The sequence below is a fragment of the Schistocerca piceifrons genome, chromosome 2 (genome assembly GCF_021461385.2).
Source record: "Schistocerca piceifrons isolate TAMUIC-IGC-003096 chromosome 2, iqSchPice1.1, whole genome shotgun sequence".
NCBI classification, from domain to species: domain Eukaryota; kingdom Metazoa; phylum Arthropoda; class Insecta; order Orthoptera; family Acrididae; genus Schistocerca; species Schistocerca piceifrons.
The window spans coordinates 92,349,155-92,362,163 of record NC_060139.1 but is presented as its reverse complement, the minus strand read 5'-3'; the positions used below and the strand labels follow the sequence as shown (position 1 = coordinate 92,362,163).

At 50.4% G+C, this 13,009-nt stretch overlaps 15 non-coding genes across 15 annotated transcripts; 7 read left to right on the top strand and 8 right to left on the bottom strand.

Moving 5' to 3' along the window:
* Nucleotides 1-347: 347 nt before the first annotated feature.
* On the bottom strand, nt 348-419 carry Trnaq-cug. The gene has a single exon. It is a non-coding gene; the product is annotated as a tRNA-Gln (tRNA).
* A 248-nt stretch (nt 420-667) lies between these two features.
* On the top strand, nt 668-756 carry Trnay-gua. Its single transcript is given in 2 exon segments — nt 668-704; nt 721-756. It is a non-coding gene; the product is annotated as a tRNA-Tyr (tRNA).
* A 358-nt stretch (nt 757-1,114) lies between these two features.
* Trnaq-cug lies at nt 1,115-1,186 on the bottom strand. The gene has a single exon. It is a non-coding gene; the product is annotated as a tRNA-Gln (tRNA).
* Nucleotides 1,187-1,434: 248 nt separating this feature from the next.
* Nucleotides 1,435-1,523, top strand: Trnay-gua. The gene is given in 2 exon segments: nt 1,435-1,471; nt 1,488-1,523. It is a non-coding gene; the product is annotated as a tRNA-Tyr (tRNA).
* Nucleotides 1,524-1,881: 358 nt separating this feature from the next.
* Trnaq-cug lies at nt 1,882-1,953 on the bottom strand. The gene has a single exon. It is a non-coding gene; the product is annotated as a tRNA-Gln (tRNA).
* A 248-nt stretch (nt 1,954-2,201) lies between these two features.
* On the top strand, nt 2,202-2,290 carry Trnay-gua. Its single transcript is given in 2 exon segments — nt 2,202-2,238; nt 2,255-2,290. It is a non-coding gene; the product is annotated as a tRNA-Tyr (tRNA).
* A 358-nt stretch (nt 2,291-2,648) lies between these two features.
* Nucleotides 2,649-2,720, bottom strand: Trnaq-cug. The gene has a single exon. It is a non-coding gene; the product is annotated as a tRNA-Gln (tRNA).
* Nucleotides 2,721-2,968: 248 nt separating this feature from the next.
* Nucleotides 2,969-3,057, top strand: Trnay-gua. The gene is given in 2 exon segments: nt 2,969-3,005; nt 3,022-3,057. It is a non-coding gene; the product is annotated as a tRNA-Tyr (tRNA).
* A 358-nt stretch (nt 3,058-3,415) lies between these two features.
* Trnaq-cug lies at nt 3,416-3,487 on the bottom strand. The gene has a single exon. It is a non-coding gene; the product is annotated as a tRNA-Gln (tRNA).
* A 248-nt stretch (nt 3,488-3,735) lies between these two features.
* Trnay-gua lies at nt 3,736-3,824 on the top strand. The gene is given in 2 exon segments: nt 3,736-3,772; nt 3,789-3,824. It is a non-coding gene; the product is annotated as a tRNA-Tyr (tRNA).
* A 358-nt stretch (nt 3,825-4,182) lies between these two features.
* On the bottom strand, nt 4,183-4,254 carry Trnaq-cug. Its single transcript has one exon. It is a non-coding gene; the product is annotated as a tRNA-Gln (tRNA).
* Nucleotides 4,255-4,502: 248 nt separating this feature from the next.
* Nucleotides 4,503-4,591, top strand: Trnay-gua. The gene is given in 2 exon segments: nt 4,503-4,539; nt 4,556-4,591. It is a non-coding gene; the product is annotated as a tRNA-Tyr (tRNA).
* Nucleotides 4,592-4,949: 358 nt separating this feature from the next.
* On the bottom strand, nt 4,950-5,021 carry Trnaq-cug. The gene has a single exon. It is a non-coding gene; the product is annotated as a tRNA-Gln (tRNA).
* Nucleotides 5,022-5,269: 248 nt separating this feature from the next.
* Nucleotides 5,270-5,358, top strand: Trnay-gua. The gene is given in 2 exon segments: nt 5,270-5,306; nt 5,323-5,358. It is a non-coding gene; the product is annotated as a tRNA-Tyr (tRNA).
* Nucleotides 5,359-5,716: 358 nt separating this feature from the next.
* Trnaq-cug lies at nt 5,717-5,788 on the bottom strand. The gene has a single exon. It is a non-coding gene; the product is annotated as a tRNA-Gln (tRNA).
* Between the last annotated feature and the right edge of the window lie 7,221 nt (nt 5,789-13,009).

The following is a 13,009-nucleotide window of genomic DNA, read 5'->3' as shown; positions in this document are numbered from 1 at the left end:
ATCTCAGGAGCAAAGAGGCTCCAGAGCATGCCCACTCGGTCAGAACCTCCCTATGTTTTAAACCTATTTTAAAGGAAATTCATTTGCTCAGCTTCTAGTAGCTAGTTGATAATCATGGGATTCTTAGCCTTCGTAGGATAATGATATTTCTTCGAATTATAGTAAAATTGCTTGCTCTTACAGGCATTACTCGTTTAATGTGCTATATAGGTCACATAGTCGCACCAATATTCAGCCGTTTCATAGACATCTCGTTTTTAATACAAACGTAGAAACTACACCCCTGAGCCTATCGCTGTTACTTCCTCGGCGAGAAACGCTTATTACAGAAAATTTAGACTAAACGAAGGTTCCACCGAGATTCGAACTCGGATCGCTGGATTCAGAGTCCAGAGTGCTAACCGTTACACCATGGAACCAGACAGGAGAATGGGACTCGTAAATACACTTAGCAGTGTTCTGACGTACTTCAGACACTTCCTACTTGCATTTTTTAACATAATTGACACGATCGAGCATTATAAAACTTAATCTGGGCAATGTTTGCACTTGCAGCCGATGACTGCATTTCCTGTGCGTCTATATGGCAGCGCTGAGTAGCAGTGTGTGGAAACGAAAGACAGGGACGGACGTAAAGCAATCAGTACGAATAAGAAAGTATGCAGGGCCTCTGGTAGCTCAGTTGGTAGAGCGGTGGACTGTAGTGGAAGATTCACAGTTATCCATAGGTCGCTGGTTCAAATCCGGCCCAGAGGACTGTTTTTCTAATCTCAGGAGCAAAGAGGCTCCAGAGCATGCCCACTCGGTCAGAACCTCCCTATGTTTTAAACCTATTTTAAAGGAAATTCATTTGCTCAGCTTCTAGTAGCTAGTTGATAATCATGGGATTCTTAGCCTTCGTAGGATAATGATATTTCTTCGAGTTATAGTAAAATTGCTTGCTCTTACAGGCATTACTCGTTTAATGTGCTATATAGGTCACATAGTCGCACCAATATTCAGCCGTTTCATAGACATCTCGTTTTTAATACAAACGTAGAAACTACACCCCTGAGCCTATCGCTGTTACTTCCTCGGCGAGAAACGCTTATTACAGAAAATTTAGACTAAACGAAGGTTCCACCGAGATTCGAACTCGGATCGCTGGATTCAGAGTCCAGAGTGCTAACCGTTACACCATGGAACCAGACAGGAGAATGGGACTCGTAAATACACTTAGCAGTGTTCTGACGTACTTCAGACACTTCCTACTTGCATTTTTTAACATAATTGACACGATCGAGCATTATAAAACTTAATCTGGGCAATGTTTGCACTTGCAGCCGATGACTGCATTTCCTGTGCGTCTATATGGCAGCGCTGAGTAGCAGTGTGTGGAAACGAAAGACAGGGACGGACGTAAAGCAATCAGTACGAATAAGAAAGTATGCAGGGCCTCTGGTAGCTCAGTTGGTAGAGTGGTGGACTGTAGTGGAAGATTCACAGTTATCCATAGGTCGCTGGTTCAAATCCGGCCCAGAGGACTGTTTTTCTAATCTCAGGAGCAAAGAGGCTCCAGAGCATGCCCACTCGGTCAGAACCTCCCTATGTTTTAAACCTATTTTAAAGGAAATTCATTTGCTCAGCTTCTAGTAGCTAGTTGATAATCATGGGATTCTTAGCCTTCGTAGGATAATGATATTTCTTCGAATTATAGTAAAATTGCTTGCTCTTACAGGCATTACTCGTTTAATGTGCTATATAGGTCACATAGTCGCACCAATATTCAGCCGTTTCATAGACATCTCGTTTTTAATACAAACGTAGAAACTACACCCCTGAGCCTATCGCTGTTACTTCCTCGGCGAGAAACGCTTATTACAGAAAATTTAGACTAAACGAAGGTTCCACCGAGATTCGAACTCGGATCGCTGGATTCAGAGTCCAGAGTGCTAACCGTTACACCATGGAACCAGACAGGAGAATGGGACTCGTAAATACACTTAGCAGTGTTCTGACGTACTTCAGACACTTCCTACTTGCATTTTTTAACATAATTGACACGATCGAGCATTATAAAACTTAATCTGGGCAATGTTTGCACTTGCAGCCGATGACTGCATTTCCTGTGCGTCTATATGGCAGCGCTGAGTAGCAGTGTGTGGAAACGAAAGACAGGGACGGACGTAAAGCAATCAGTACGAATAAGAAAGTATGCAGGGCCTCTGGTAGCTCAGTTGGTAGAGCGGTGGACTGTAGTGGAAGATTCACAGTTATCCATAGGTCGCTGGTTCAAATCCGGCCCAGAGGACTGTTTTTCTAATCTCAGGAGCAAAGAGGCTCCAGAGCATGCCCACTCGGTCAGAACCTCCCTATGTTTTAAACCTATTTTAAAGGAAATTCATTTGCTCAGCTTCTAGTAGCTAGTTGATAATCATGGGATTCTTAGCCTTCGTAGGATAATGATATTTCTTCGAATTATAGTAAAATTGCTTGCTCTTACAGGCATTACTCGTTTAATGTGCTATATAGGTCACATAGTCGCACCAATATTCAGCCGTTTCATAGACATCTCGTTTTTAATACAAACGTAGAAACTACACCCCTGAGCCTATCGCTGTTACTTCCTCGGCGAGAAACGCTTATTACAGAAAATTTAGACTAAACGAAGGTTCCACCGAGATTCGAACTCGGATCGCTGGATTCAGAGTCCAGAGTGCTAACCGTTACACCATGGAACCAGACAGGAGAATGGGACTCGTAAATACACTTAGCAGTGTTCTGACGTACTTCAGACACTTCCTACTTGCATTTTTTAACATAATTGACACGATCGAGCATTATAAAACTTAATCTGGGCAATGTTTGCACTTGCAGCCGATGACTGCATTTCCTGTGCGTCTATATGGCAGCGCTGAGTAGCAGTGTGTGGAAACGAAAGACAGGGACGGACGTAAAGCAATCAGTACGAATAAGAAAGTATGCAGGGCCTCTGGTAGCTCAGTTGGTAGAGCGGTGGACTGTAGTGGAAGATTCACAGTTATCCATAGGTCGCTGGTTCAAATCCGGCCCAGAGGACTGTTTTTCTAATCTCAGGAGCAAAGAGGCTCCAGAGCATGCCCACTCGGTCAGAACCTCCCTATGTTTTAAACCTATTTTAAAGGAAATTCATTTGCTCAGCTTCTAGTAGCTAGTTGATAATCATGGGATTCTTAGCCTTCGTAGGATAATGATATTTCTTCGAATTATAGTAAAATTGCTTGCTCTTACAGGCATTACTCGTTTAATGTGCTATATAGGTCACATAGTCGCACCAATATTCAGCCGTTTCATAGACATCTCGTTTTTAATACAAACGTAGAAACTACACCCCTGAGCCTATCGCTGTTACTTCCTCGGCGAGAAACGCTTATTACAGAAAATTTAGACTAAACGAAGGTTCCACCGAGATTCGAACTCGGATCGCTGGATTCAGAGTCCAGAGTGCTAACCGTTACACCATGGAACCAGACAGGAGAATGGGACTCGTAAATACACTTAGCAGTGTTCTGACGTACTTCAGACACTTCCTACTTGCATTTTTTAACATAATTGACACGATCGAGCATTATAAAACTTAATCTGGGCAATGTTTGCACTTGCAGCCGATGACTGCATTTCCTGTGCGTCTATATGGCAGCGCTGAGTAGCAGTGTGTGGAAACGAAAGACAGGGACGGACGTAAAGCAATCAGTACGAATAAGAAAGTATGCAGGGCCTCTGGTAGCTCAGTTGGTAGAGCGGTGGACTGTAGTGGAAGATTCACAGTTATCCATAGGTCGCTGGTTCAAATCCGGCCCAGAGGACTGTTTTTCTAATCTCAGGAGCAAAGAGGCTCCAGAGCATGCCCACTCGGTCAGAACCTCCCTATGTTTTAAACCTATTTTAAAGGAAATTCATTTGCTCAGCTTCTAGTAGCTAGTTGATAATCATGGGATTCTTAGCCTTCGTAGGATAATGATATTTCTTCGAATTATAGTAAAATTGCTTGCTCTTACAGGCATTACTCGTTTAATGTGCTATATAGGTCACATAGTCGCACCAATATTCAGCCGTTTCATAGACATCTCGTTTTTAATACAAACGTAGAAACTACACCCCTGAGCCTATCGCTGTTACTTCCTCGGCGAGAAACGCTTATTACAGAAAATTTAGACTAAACGAAGGTTCCACCGAGATTCGAACTCGGATCGCTGGATTCAGAGTCCAGAGTGCTAACCGTTACACCATGGAACCACACAGGAGAATGGGACTCGTAAATACACTTAGCAGTGTTCTGACGTACTTCAGACACTTCCTACTTGCATTTTTTAACATAATTGACACGATCGAGCATTATAAAACTTAATCTGGGCAATGTTTGCACTTGCAGCCGATGACTGCATTTCCTGTGCGTCTATATGGCAGCGCTGAGTAGCAGTGTGTGGAAACGAAAGACAGGGACGGACGTAAAGCAATCAGTACGAATAATAAAGTATGCAGGGCCTCTGGTAGCTCAGTTGGTAGAGCGGTGGACTGTAGTGGAAGATTCACAGTTATCCATAGGTCGCTGGTTCAAATCCGGCCCAGAGGACTGTTTTTCTAATCTCAGGAGCAAAGAGGCTCCAGAGCATGCCCACTCGGTCAGAACCTCCCTATGTTTTAAACCTATTTTAAAGGAAATTCATTTGCTCAGCTTCTAGTAGCTAGTTGATAATCATGGGATTCTTAGCCTTCGTAGGATAATGATATTTCTTCGAATTATAGTAAAATTGCTTGCTCTTACAGGCATTACTCGTTTAATGTGCTATATAGGTCACATAGTCGCACCAATATTCAGCCGTTTCATAGACATCTCGTTTTTAATACAAACGTAGAAACTACACCCCTGAGCCTATCGCTGTTACTTCCTCGGCGAGAAACGCTTATTACAGAAAATTTAGACTAAACGAAGGTTCCACCGAGATTCGAACTCGGATCGCTGGATTCAGAGTCCAGAGTGCTAACCGTTACACCATGGAACCAGACAGGAGAATGGGACTCGTAAATACACTTAGCAGTGTTCTGACGTACTTCAGACACTTCCTACTTGCATTTTTTAACATAATTGACACGATCGAGCATTATAAAACTTAATCTGGGCAATGTTTGCACTTGCAGCCGATGACTGCATTTCCTGTGCGTCTATATGGCAGCGCTGAGTAGCAGTGTGTGGAAACGAAAGACAGGGACGGACGTAAAGCAATCAGTACGAATAAGAAAGTATGCAGGGCCTCTGGTAGCTCAGTTGGTAGAGCGGTGGACTGTAGTGGAAGATTCACAGTTATCCATAGGTCGCTGGTTCAAATCCGGCCCAGAGGACTGTTTTTCTAATCTCAGGAGCAAAGAGGCTCCAGAGCATGCCCACTCGGTCAGAACCTCCCTTTGTTTTAAACCTATTTTAAAGGAAATTCATTTGCTCAGCTTCTAGTAGCTAGTTGATAATCATGGGATTCTTAGCCTTCGTAGGATAATGATATTTCTTCGAATTATAGTAAAATTGCTTGCTCTTACAGGCATTACTCGTTTAATGTGCTATATAGGTCACATAGTCGCACCAATATTCAGCCGTTTCATAGACATCTCGTTTTTAATACTAACGTAGAAACTACACCCCTGAGCCTATCGCTGTTACTTCCTCGGCGAGAAACGCTTATTACAGAAAATTTAGACTAAACGAAGGTTCCACCGAGAATCGAACTCGGATCGCTGGATTCAGAGTCCAGAGTGCTAACCGTTACACCATGGAACCAGACAGGAGAATGGGACTCGTAAATACACTTAGCAGTGTTCTGACGTACTTCAGACACTTCCTACTTGCATTTTTTAACATAATTGACACGATCGAGCATTATAAAACTTAATCTGGGCAATGTTTGCACTTGCAGCCGATGACTGCATTTCCTGTGCGCAGTTCCGCTTTAGACGCCGTGCAGTGTGGACGTGCCTAGTCTTCCGCTCCGCCGTAGCGTTACGTATAGTGGACTATCGTTTTTGTTTACGTGTTGTGTTGCAACTTCTGTGAGTGTTTCTCCGTCGTTGTTTCGTACCTTGTGTTACTTTCTGTCCTTATTTCAGTGTTTTTTGTGTAGCGGTTTCGACCGCATATTTTGAAAATGTCGTCCCAGGTTATTCCTCGTCAGGCTACAGTTAGTTTTGCTTTTGACAAGTCAACCCGCCATGTGCAACCTAGTTCTCTTGAGATTCATGATTGGTTGGTAGATACCTTTGGTGTTCATTCGGATCAGGTGCACACTGCTTATTTTGATACCGAACTGTATGTTTTCTTTGTTAAGTTTATGGACCCACTTCAGGTTGATAAAATTCTTTCTAAATATGGTCATCAAGTTCTCTTTCGGCATCGGGATGATTCTGTAAGTACCGTGCTGCTTTCCAATGCTTCCATCACGTATACCAATGTTCATGTTTACAACCTTCCACCGGAGGTGGATAATGTCTATCTTAAGGAGGGTCTACAGAAGTATGGTGATGTAAAGAGCATTCGCCTTGAACGCTGGTCAAGCCAACATCGCCTGCAATGTTACAGTGGTATTCGTTCAGTCGAAATGCACGTTAAGCAGAATATTCCATCTCACCTGCAGATCGGTGGATATCGTGTCCATGTAACATATAGTGGTCAGGTTGGCACCTGTTTTTTGTGCAATGAAAGTGGTCACGTGCGTACCGACTGTCCGCGGAGAGTTTTTGTTTTAAAAAATTCTCTCGAACAGCGTCGCAAGTTAACGGTCGCTGACCTCGTTGCAGGTGGTTCTGCTCTTGGTGTAGCACAGTCCAGTGGTAGTAGCGCCCCTCCACAGGTTTTGCGCACCCCTGATACAGAATTTCCTCCTTTGCGTGCTAAATCTGATGTTGTTCCGTCTGTCCCTCAGGTGGGTGTGCCACTTTTGAATAATAAGAGGCGTCGCCCACACGATGGAAATAGTACGGATGAGGATCTCCCTGAGATGCCCCAGTCCGAGGGACCGGCATCCTCCGAGCCACTGTGTACTGCAGCTGCTCCCTGCCCTCCTGAGGTGGCGGTTCCGGTGGCGGCTGCTGGCGCCCCTCCGGCCTCCGACGCAGCTTCTCTCGAGTCGGGTCGTCGGTCGGGCCTGTTGGCGCCGTGGTGGTGGTGGTGGTTGTTGGGATGTTTAAGGGGGACTAAACAGCGAAGGTCATCAGTCCCCCATTCCAAAATCAGGCGAGCCCAAAATCGACGGAGAAGGTAAAAACCAAAGGGGGAGGAGACGGCCCCCCAGGCGCTAAAAGAACACAAATGCAGCAACAAACACTACAAACAAGAACAGGACAGAGGCACACCAGACAGAAAGAAACAGAAGAAAGGAAGATGGCCGGAGACTGGTTGACTGACCACGAGAACAAAAATGGGAAAGAGTCAACCATCTCACGGCACACCAGAACAGCAACAGACACAAGGACAAAAGACACAGAAAGGGAAAGGTGCAGGACCTCCCTAAATCGAACCATAAAACGGACTACCACGGATAAAATTTAAAACGTCATCAGCCCTGGAGGCATCGTCAGATAAAACCAAAGCCAAAGTGCCCGGGAGATTAAAAGATTGCCGGAGTGTGCGCAGTCGAGGACACTCCAGCAAAATGTGGCCGACCGTCAGCCGGGACCCACACTGACACAGGGGGGGATCCTCCTGACGCAAGAGATGGCCGTGCGTCAGGTACGTATGGCCGATGCGCAGCCGACACAGGACTACCGAGTCCCTGCGAGAAGCCCGCAGGGAGGAACGCCACACGGCGGTCGTCTCCTTGACAGCCCGCAGTTTATTCGGGGCTGTCATGCCACGCCACTCAGCAGCCCACATCCCAATCAGCTTACGGCGCAACACCATCTGCTGGTCGCGAGCCGTAAGGCCGATCTCCAAAGCCGGGGCGTCGATCGCCCCTTTGGCCAGCCTGTCTACACGTTCGTTCCCTGGGATGCCAACATGACCGGGCGTCCAAACCAGGACCACCGAACGACCAGAACGGGCAATGTCGGAAACAGTCTCCTGAATGGAGGACACCAGAGGAGAGGAGGGATAGCAGCGGTCGATGGCCTGAAGGCTGCTCAGGGAGTCACTGCAGATCACGATGGACCTACCAGAGCAGAAACGCATATGGTCAAGAGCGCGCAATATGGCCACCAGCTCCGCAGTAAAAATACTGCAGCCAGCCGGCAAGGAGCGCTGCTCAACATGAGCAGCATGAGCAAAAGAGTAGGCAGTGCAACCATCAACCAGGGAACCATCAGTGTAGACAGTCTCACAGTCCGAAAATGAGGCGAGGAGAGCAAGAAAACGGCGACGGAGGGCCACAGGCGGAACCGAGTCCTTGGGTCCCTGTGCCAAGTCCAGACGGACGGACGGCCGGGACAAACACCAGGGAGGCGTAGGTGTACGGACCCGGAAGGGAGGCAGAAGAGGGAATGACCCCAGTTCTGACAGCAGGGACTGGACACGGACAGCTATGGAAAGCCCAGACCTAGGGCGCCGTTCGGGCAGATGGAGGACCATAGCAGGGAAAAGCAGGCGACGATTGGGATGATCTGGCGAGCAATGAACGTGGACAGCATAGTCGACAAGCAGACGATGGCGGCGAATCCGCAGTGGGGGAACCCCGGCCTCCACCAGTAGACTATCCACGGGGCTGGTGCGAAAAGCGCCAGTGGCAAGCCTAACCCCACAGTGGTGTATGGGGTCTAACAACTTTAACACTGAGGGGGACGCAGACCCATAGGCCAGGCTCCCATAATCAAGCCGGGACTGCACAAGGGCTCTGTACAACCGCAGCAGCGTGCAGCGATCTGCACCCCAAGACGTGTGGCTAAGGCAGCGGAGGGCGTTGAGGTGCCGCCAGCATTTTTGCTTCAGCTGAGTAACATGAGGAACCCATGTGAGCCGGGCATCAAACACGAGTCCCAAGAAGCGGCAAGTGTCCACCACTTCAAGCAGGTGGCCGTCGAGGTAAAGTGCAGGATGAGGGTGGACCGTCCGACGCCTGCAGAAGTGCATTACTCGAGTCTTGGCAGCAGAGAACTGAAAGCCATGAGTCAGTGCCCATGATGCTGCCTTGCAAACGGCGACTTGCAGCCTGCGTTCGGCGACTCCCGTAGTCGTGGAGCTAAATGAGATGCAGAAGTCGTCGGCATACAAAGAAGGAGACACCGACGACCCCACTGCTGCTGCCAGACCATTAATGGCCACTAAAAATAAGGAGACGCTCAACACCGAGCCCTGCGGGACCCCATTTTCCTGTATATAAGAGGAACTAGAAGTGGCACCGACTTGCACCCGGAAAGAGCGGCGCAATAAAAAGTTTTGAAGAAAAGCCGGGAGCCGACCACGAAGACCCCACCCATGCAACGTGGCGAGGATGTGATGCCGCCATGTGGTGTCATACGCCTTCCGCAGATCGAAAAATACAGCAACAAGATGCTGACGTCGGGCAAAAGCCGTACGGACAGCAGATTCGAGCCGCACCAAATTGTCCACTGCAGACCGGCCCCGACGGAAGCCACCCTGGGATGGAGCGAGGAGACCGCGCGACTCAAGGACCCAACACAAACGCCGCCCCACCATACGTTCGAGCAATTTGCACAAAACGTTGGTGAGGGTAATGGGACGATAGCTGTCCACCGCCAGTGGGTCCGCACCGGGTTTCAAGATGGGGACAATAACGCCCTCCCGCCATTGCGACGGGAACACGCATTCGCTCCAAATGCGATTAAATATCGCGAGAATGTGTCTCTGGCAGTCCCTGGAGAGATGCTTCAGCATCTGCGCGTGGATGCTGTCCGGGCCTGGTGCTGTATCAGGGCAATCGGCGAGGGCGGCGAGGAATTCCCTCTCGCTGAAAGGAGCATTGTACGTTTCAGAACGACGCGTGTGGAATGAGAACGGCGTCCGCTCGGCTCGCTCCTTTAGAGAGCGAAAGGCGGGGGGATAGGAGGCAGTCGCAGAGCTCTGAGCAAAGTGCGCAGCTAGCCGTTCAGCAATGGCGGCAGCGTCCGTGCAGACAGCGCCGTCCAAGGAGAGCCCAGGGACACCCATAGGGGTCTGGGAGCCATAAATCCGCCGGATCCGGGACCACACGTGCGAGGACGAGACACGGGAGCCCAGGGAGGAGACGTACCTCTCCCAGCACTCCTGCTTACGCCGTGCAATAAGACGACGGGCGAAGGCACGGAGCCTCTTAAAGGCGATGAGGGTCTCCAGAGACGGGTGCCGCCTATGACGCTGGAGAGCCCGCCTACGGTCGCGAATAGCCTCAGCAATCTCCGGCGACCACCAGGGGACAGCCTTCCGCCGAGGGAGGCCAGAGGAACGGGGGATGGCAGCCTCGGCCGCCGAAATGATGGACGTGGTGAAAACACGGACCACCTCGTCAATGTCACCCTGTGGGGGAGACGCAATGGTTACAGCGGAAGTAAAAGCTGGCCAGTCAGCCCTGTGGAGCGCCCAGCGGGGCAAGCGCCCAGAAGAATGACACTGTGGCAGTGAGAAATAGATGGGAAAATGGTCACTGCCACACAGGTCAGGATGCACCCTCCAGTGGAGGGATGGGACAAGTCCAGGGCTGCAAATAGAGAGATCGATGGCCGAGAACGAGCCATGGGCCACACTGAAATGTGTGGGAGCACCGGTGTTCAAGAGGCTAAGGTCGAGCTGAGCCAACACATGCTCCACGGCCCGACCGCGATCATCGGAGACAGTCCCACCCCATAGAGGATTGTGGGCATTGAAATCGCCCAGAAGCAGCAATGGTGGCGGGAGTTGAGCCAGCAGCGCAGCCAAGACATGGCGGGGGAGCTCCCCATCCGGAGGAATGTAAACAGAGCATACAGTAATAGCCGGCGAGAGCTCAACCCTGGCAGCAACTGCCTCTAAAGGCGTCTGAAGGTGTACTGGCGAGCTACAGACAGAGTGGTGAACAAAGAGGCAAACCCCACCTGACGCTCGTTGACAGGCAGCACGGTTCTTATAGTATCCCCGATAACCGCGAAGGGCGGGGGTCCGCAGTGCAGGAAACCAAGTTTCCTGCAGAGCAATGCACAGAACAGGGGAATCACTCAGAAGCATCCGGAGCTCTGGCAGGTGGCGGAAATAACCGCCGCAGTTCCATTGGAGAATGGAAGCAGGAAGGGACTGGGAGGGCGTGAATGCGACTAAGAGGCAGACAGCGCTTCAGAGCCAACCGCCGCCACTGGGGGAGAGTCAGCTGAGTCCATAGGAGAGGCCCCCAAGGGTTCCGTGAGGGCGAGATCCGCGGCAGAGGCGAGGATCTCCACCTCATCCCCGGAGCCAGGACTATGTACAGCAGGCGGTGCTGAAACCGCCGGAACGTCCTTCTTCTTGGACACATTCCGTTCCTTCTTCTCGCGTCTGCCCTTAGGGTGAGAGGGCTGGGAGAGCTTCTCTGAAGGAGCGTCGGAGGCTGACGACGACGCAGAAGCCCTACGACCAGCAGGTGGCGGAACCTTCAGCCACTGGCTGACATCTGGCTGGGAAGGAGAAGAAACGGAGGAAGGGAGAGCCCCGAGGGACCCCTTCCGCGAGAGAGGAACCGGCGGAGGCAACGCCGCCGGAGAAGGAGGGGGAGGAATCGAGCCTCCCGGTTGTGGAGCAGATGTCACTCCCGAAGTAAGCTTGGGGGGAGCGACAGAAGAGGGTTTGCCCCCAACTGCTAAGGGGGCAAGAGAGGAAGGCTTGCCCCCAGGCACGAGGGGGGCAGACACAGATACATGGCCCCGAGGGCCCACTGAAGGCGGCACAGATGAAGCGACAACCGTCGCCCGTGCGGGCGACGATAACGTGGCTGCAGCATAAGATGTTCGAAGGGAAGCAGGGTACAACCTTTCATATTTCTGTTTAGCCTCTCGATAAGTAAGCCGGTCCAGGGTCTTAAATTCCATGATCTTCCGCTCCTTATTAAGAACGGGGCAATCCGGCGAGCATGGAGAGTGGTGCTCCCCACAGTTAACACATACAGGCGGAGGTGCACATGGAGAATCAGGATGAGAGGGGCGTCCGCAATCTCGACATGTAGCGCTGGATGGGCAACGGGAGGACATATGCCCAAACTTCCAGCACTGGAAGCACCGCATCGGGGGAGGCACGTATGGCTTGACGTCGCAACGGTAAACCATCACCTTGACCTTCTCGGGCAAGACATCACCCTCAAAGGCCAAGATAAAGGCACCGGTGGCCACCCTGTTTGTCTTGGGTCCTCGATGGACACGACGGACAAAATGCACACCACGTCGTTCCAAGTCGGCTCTCAGCTCGTCATCGGATTGCAACAAGAGGTCACGATGGTAAATAATCCCCTGGACCATATTTAAGCTACTGTGGGGAGTGACGGTAACAGGGACGTCACCCAGCTTATCACACAAGAGCAACGCTCGTGACTGGGCTGGGGAGGACGTCTTGAGGAGGATGGACCCATTCCTCATTTTTGACAACCCCGCCACTTCCCCAAACTTATCCTCCAGGTGTTCCACAAAAAACATAGGCTTCGTCGGAAGAAAGGAGTCACCATCAGTCCTGCTGCAGACAAGGTATTGCGGTACGTAAGGCTCCCGCTTGGCACTAGATCGGCGTCCCTCCCATGGCGCAGCCAACGAGGGGAACGTCTGAGGGTCATACTGCGCAGCATCGAAGTCGACTCTACCTCGCTTAGAGACGCTGGTGGCCGTGCGACCACCAGCTTGATGTGATTTATTGCGCTTCATTGCGCCACATCCGCCCAGATGCCACCTACTCCGAACGAGGGCTCTCCCCAAGGACGCCACCCAGCCAAAGCAACGGGTACCTGGCCGATATCCCGTTGCCCGGAGTCCCCGTGCCCCAGACAAGATGGGCACATACTCCTTGGCATGCATGGGGAGGAAACAGCTCAGGCATCTGTAGTGCGATCCCTGCGTGGTCAGGGGGCTACCACCAAGAGGGTACATGACG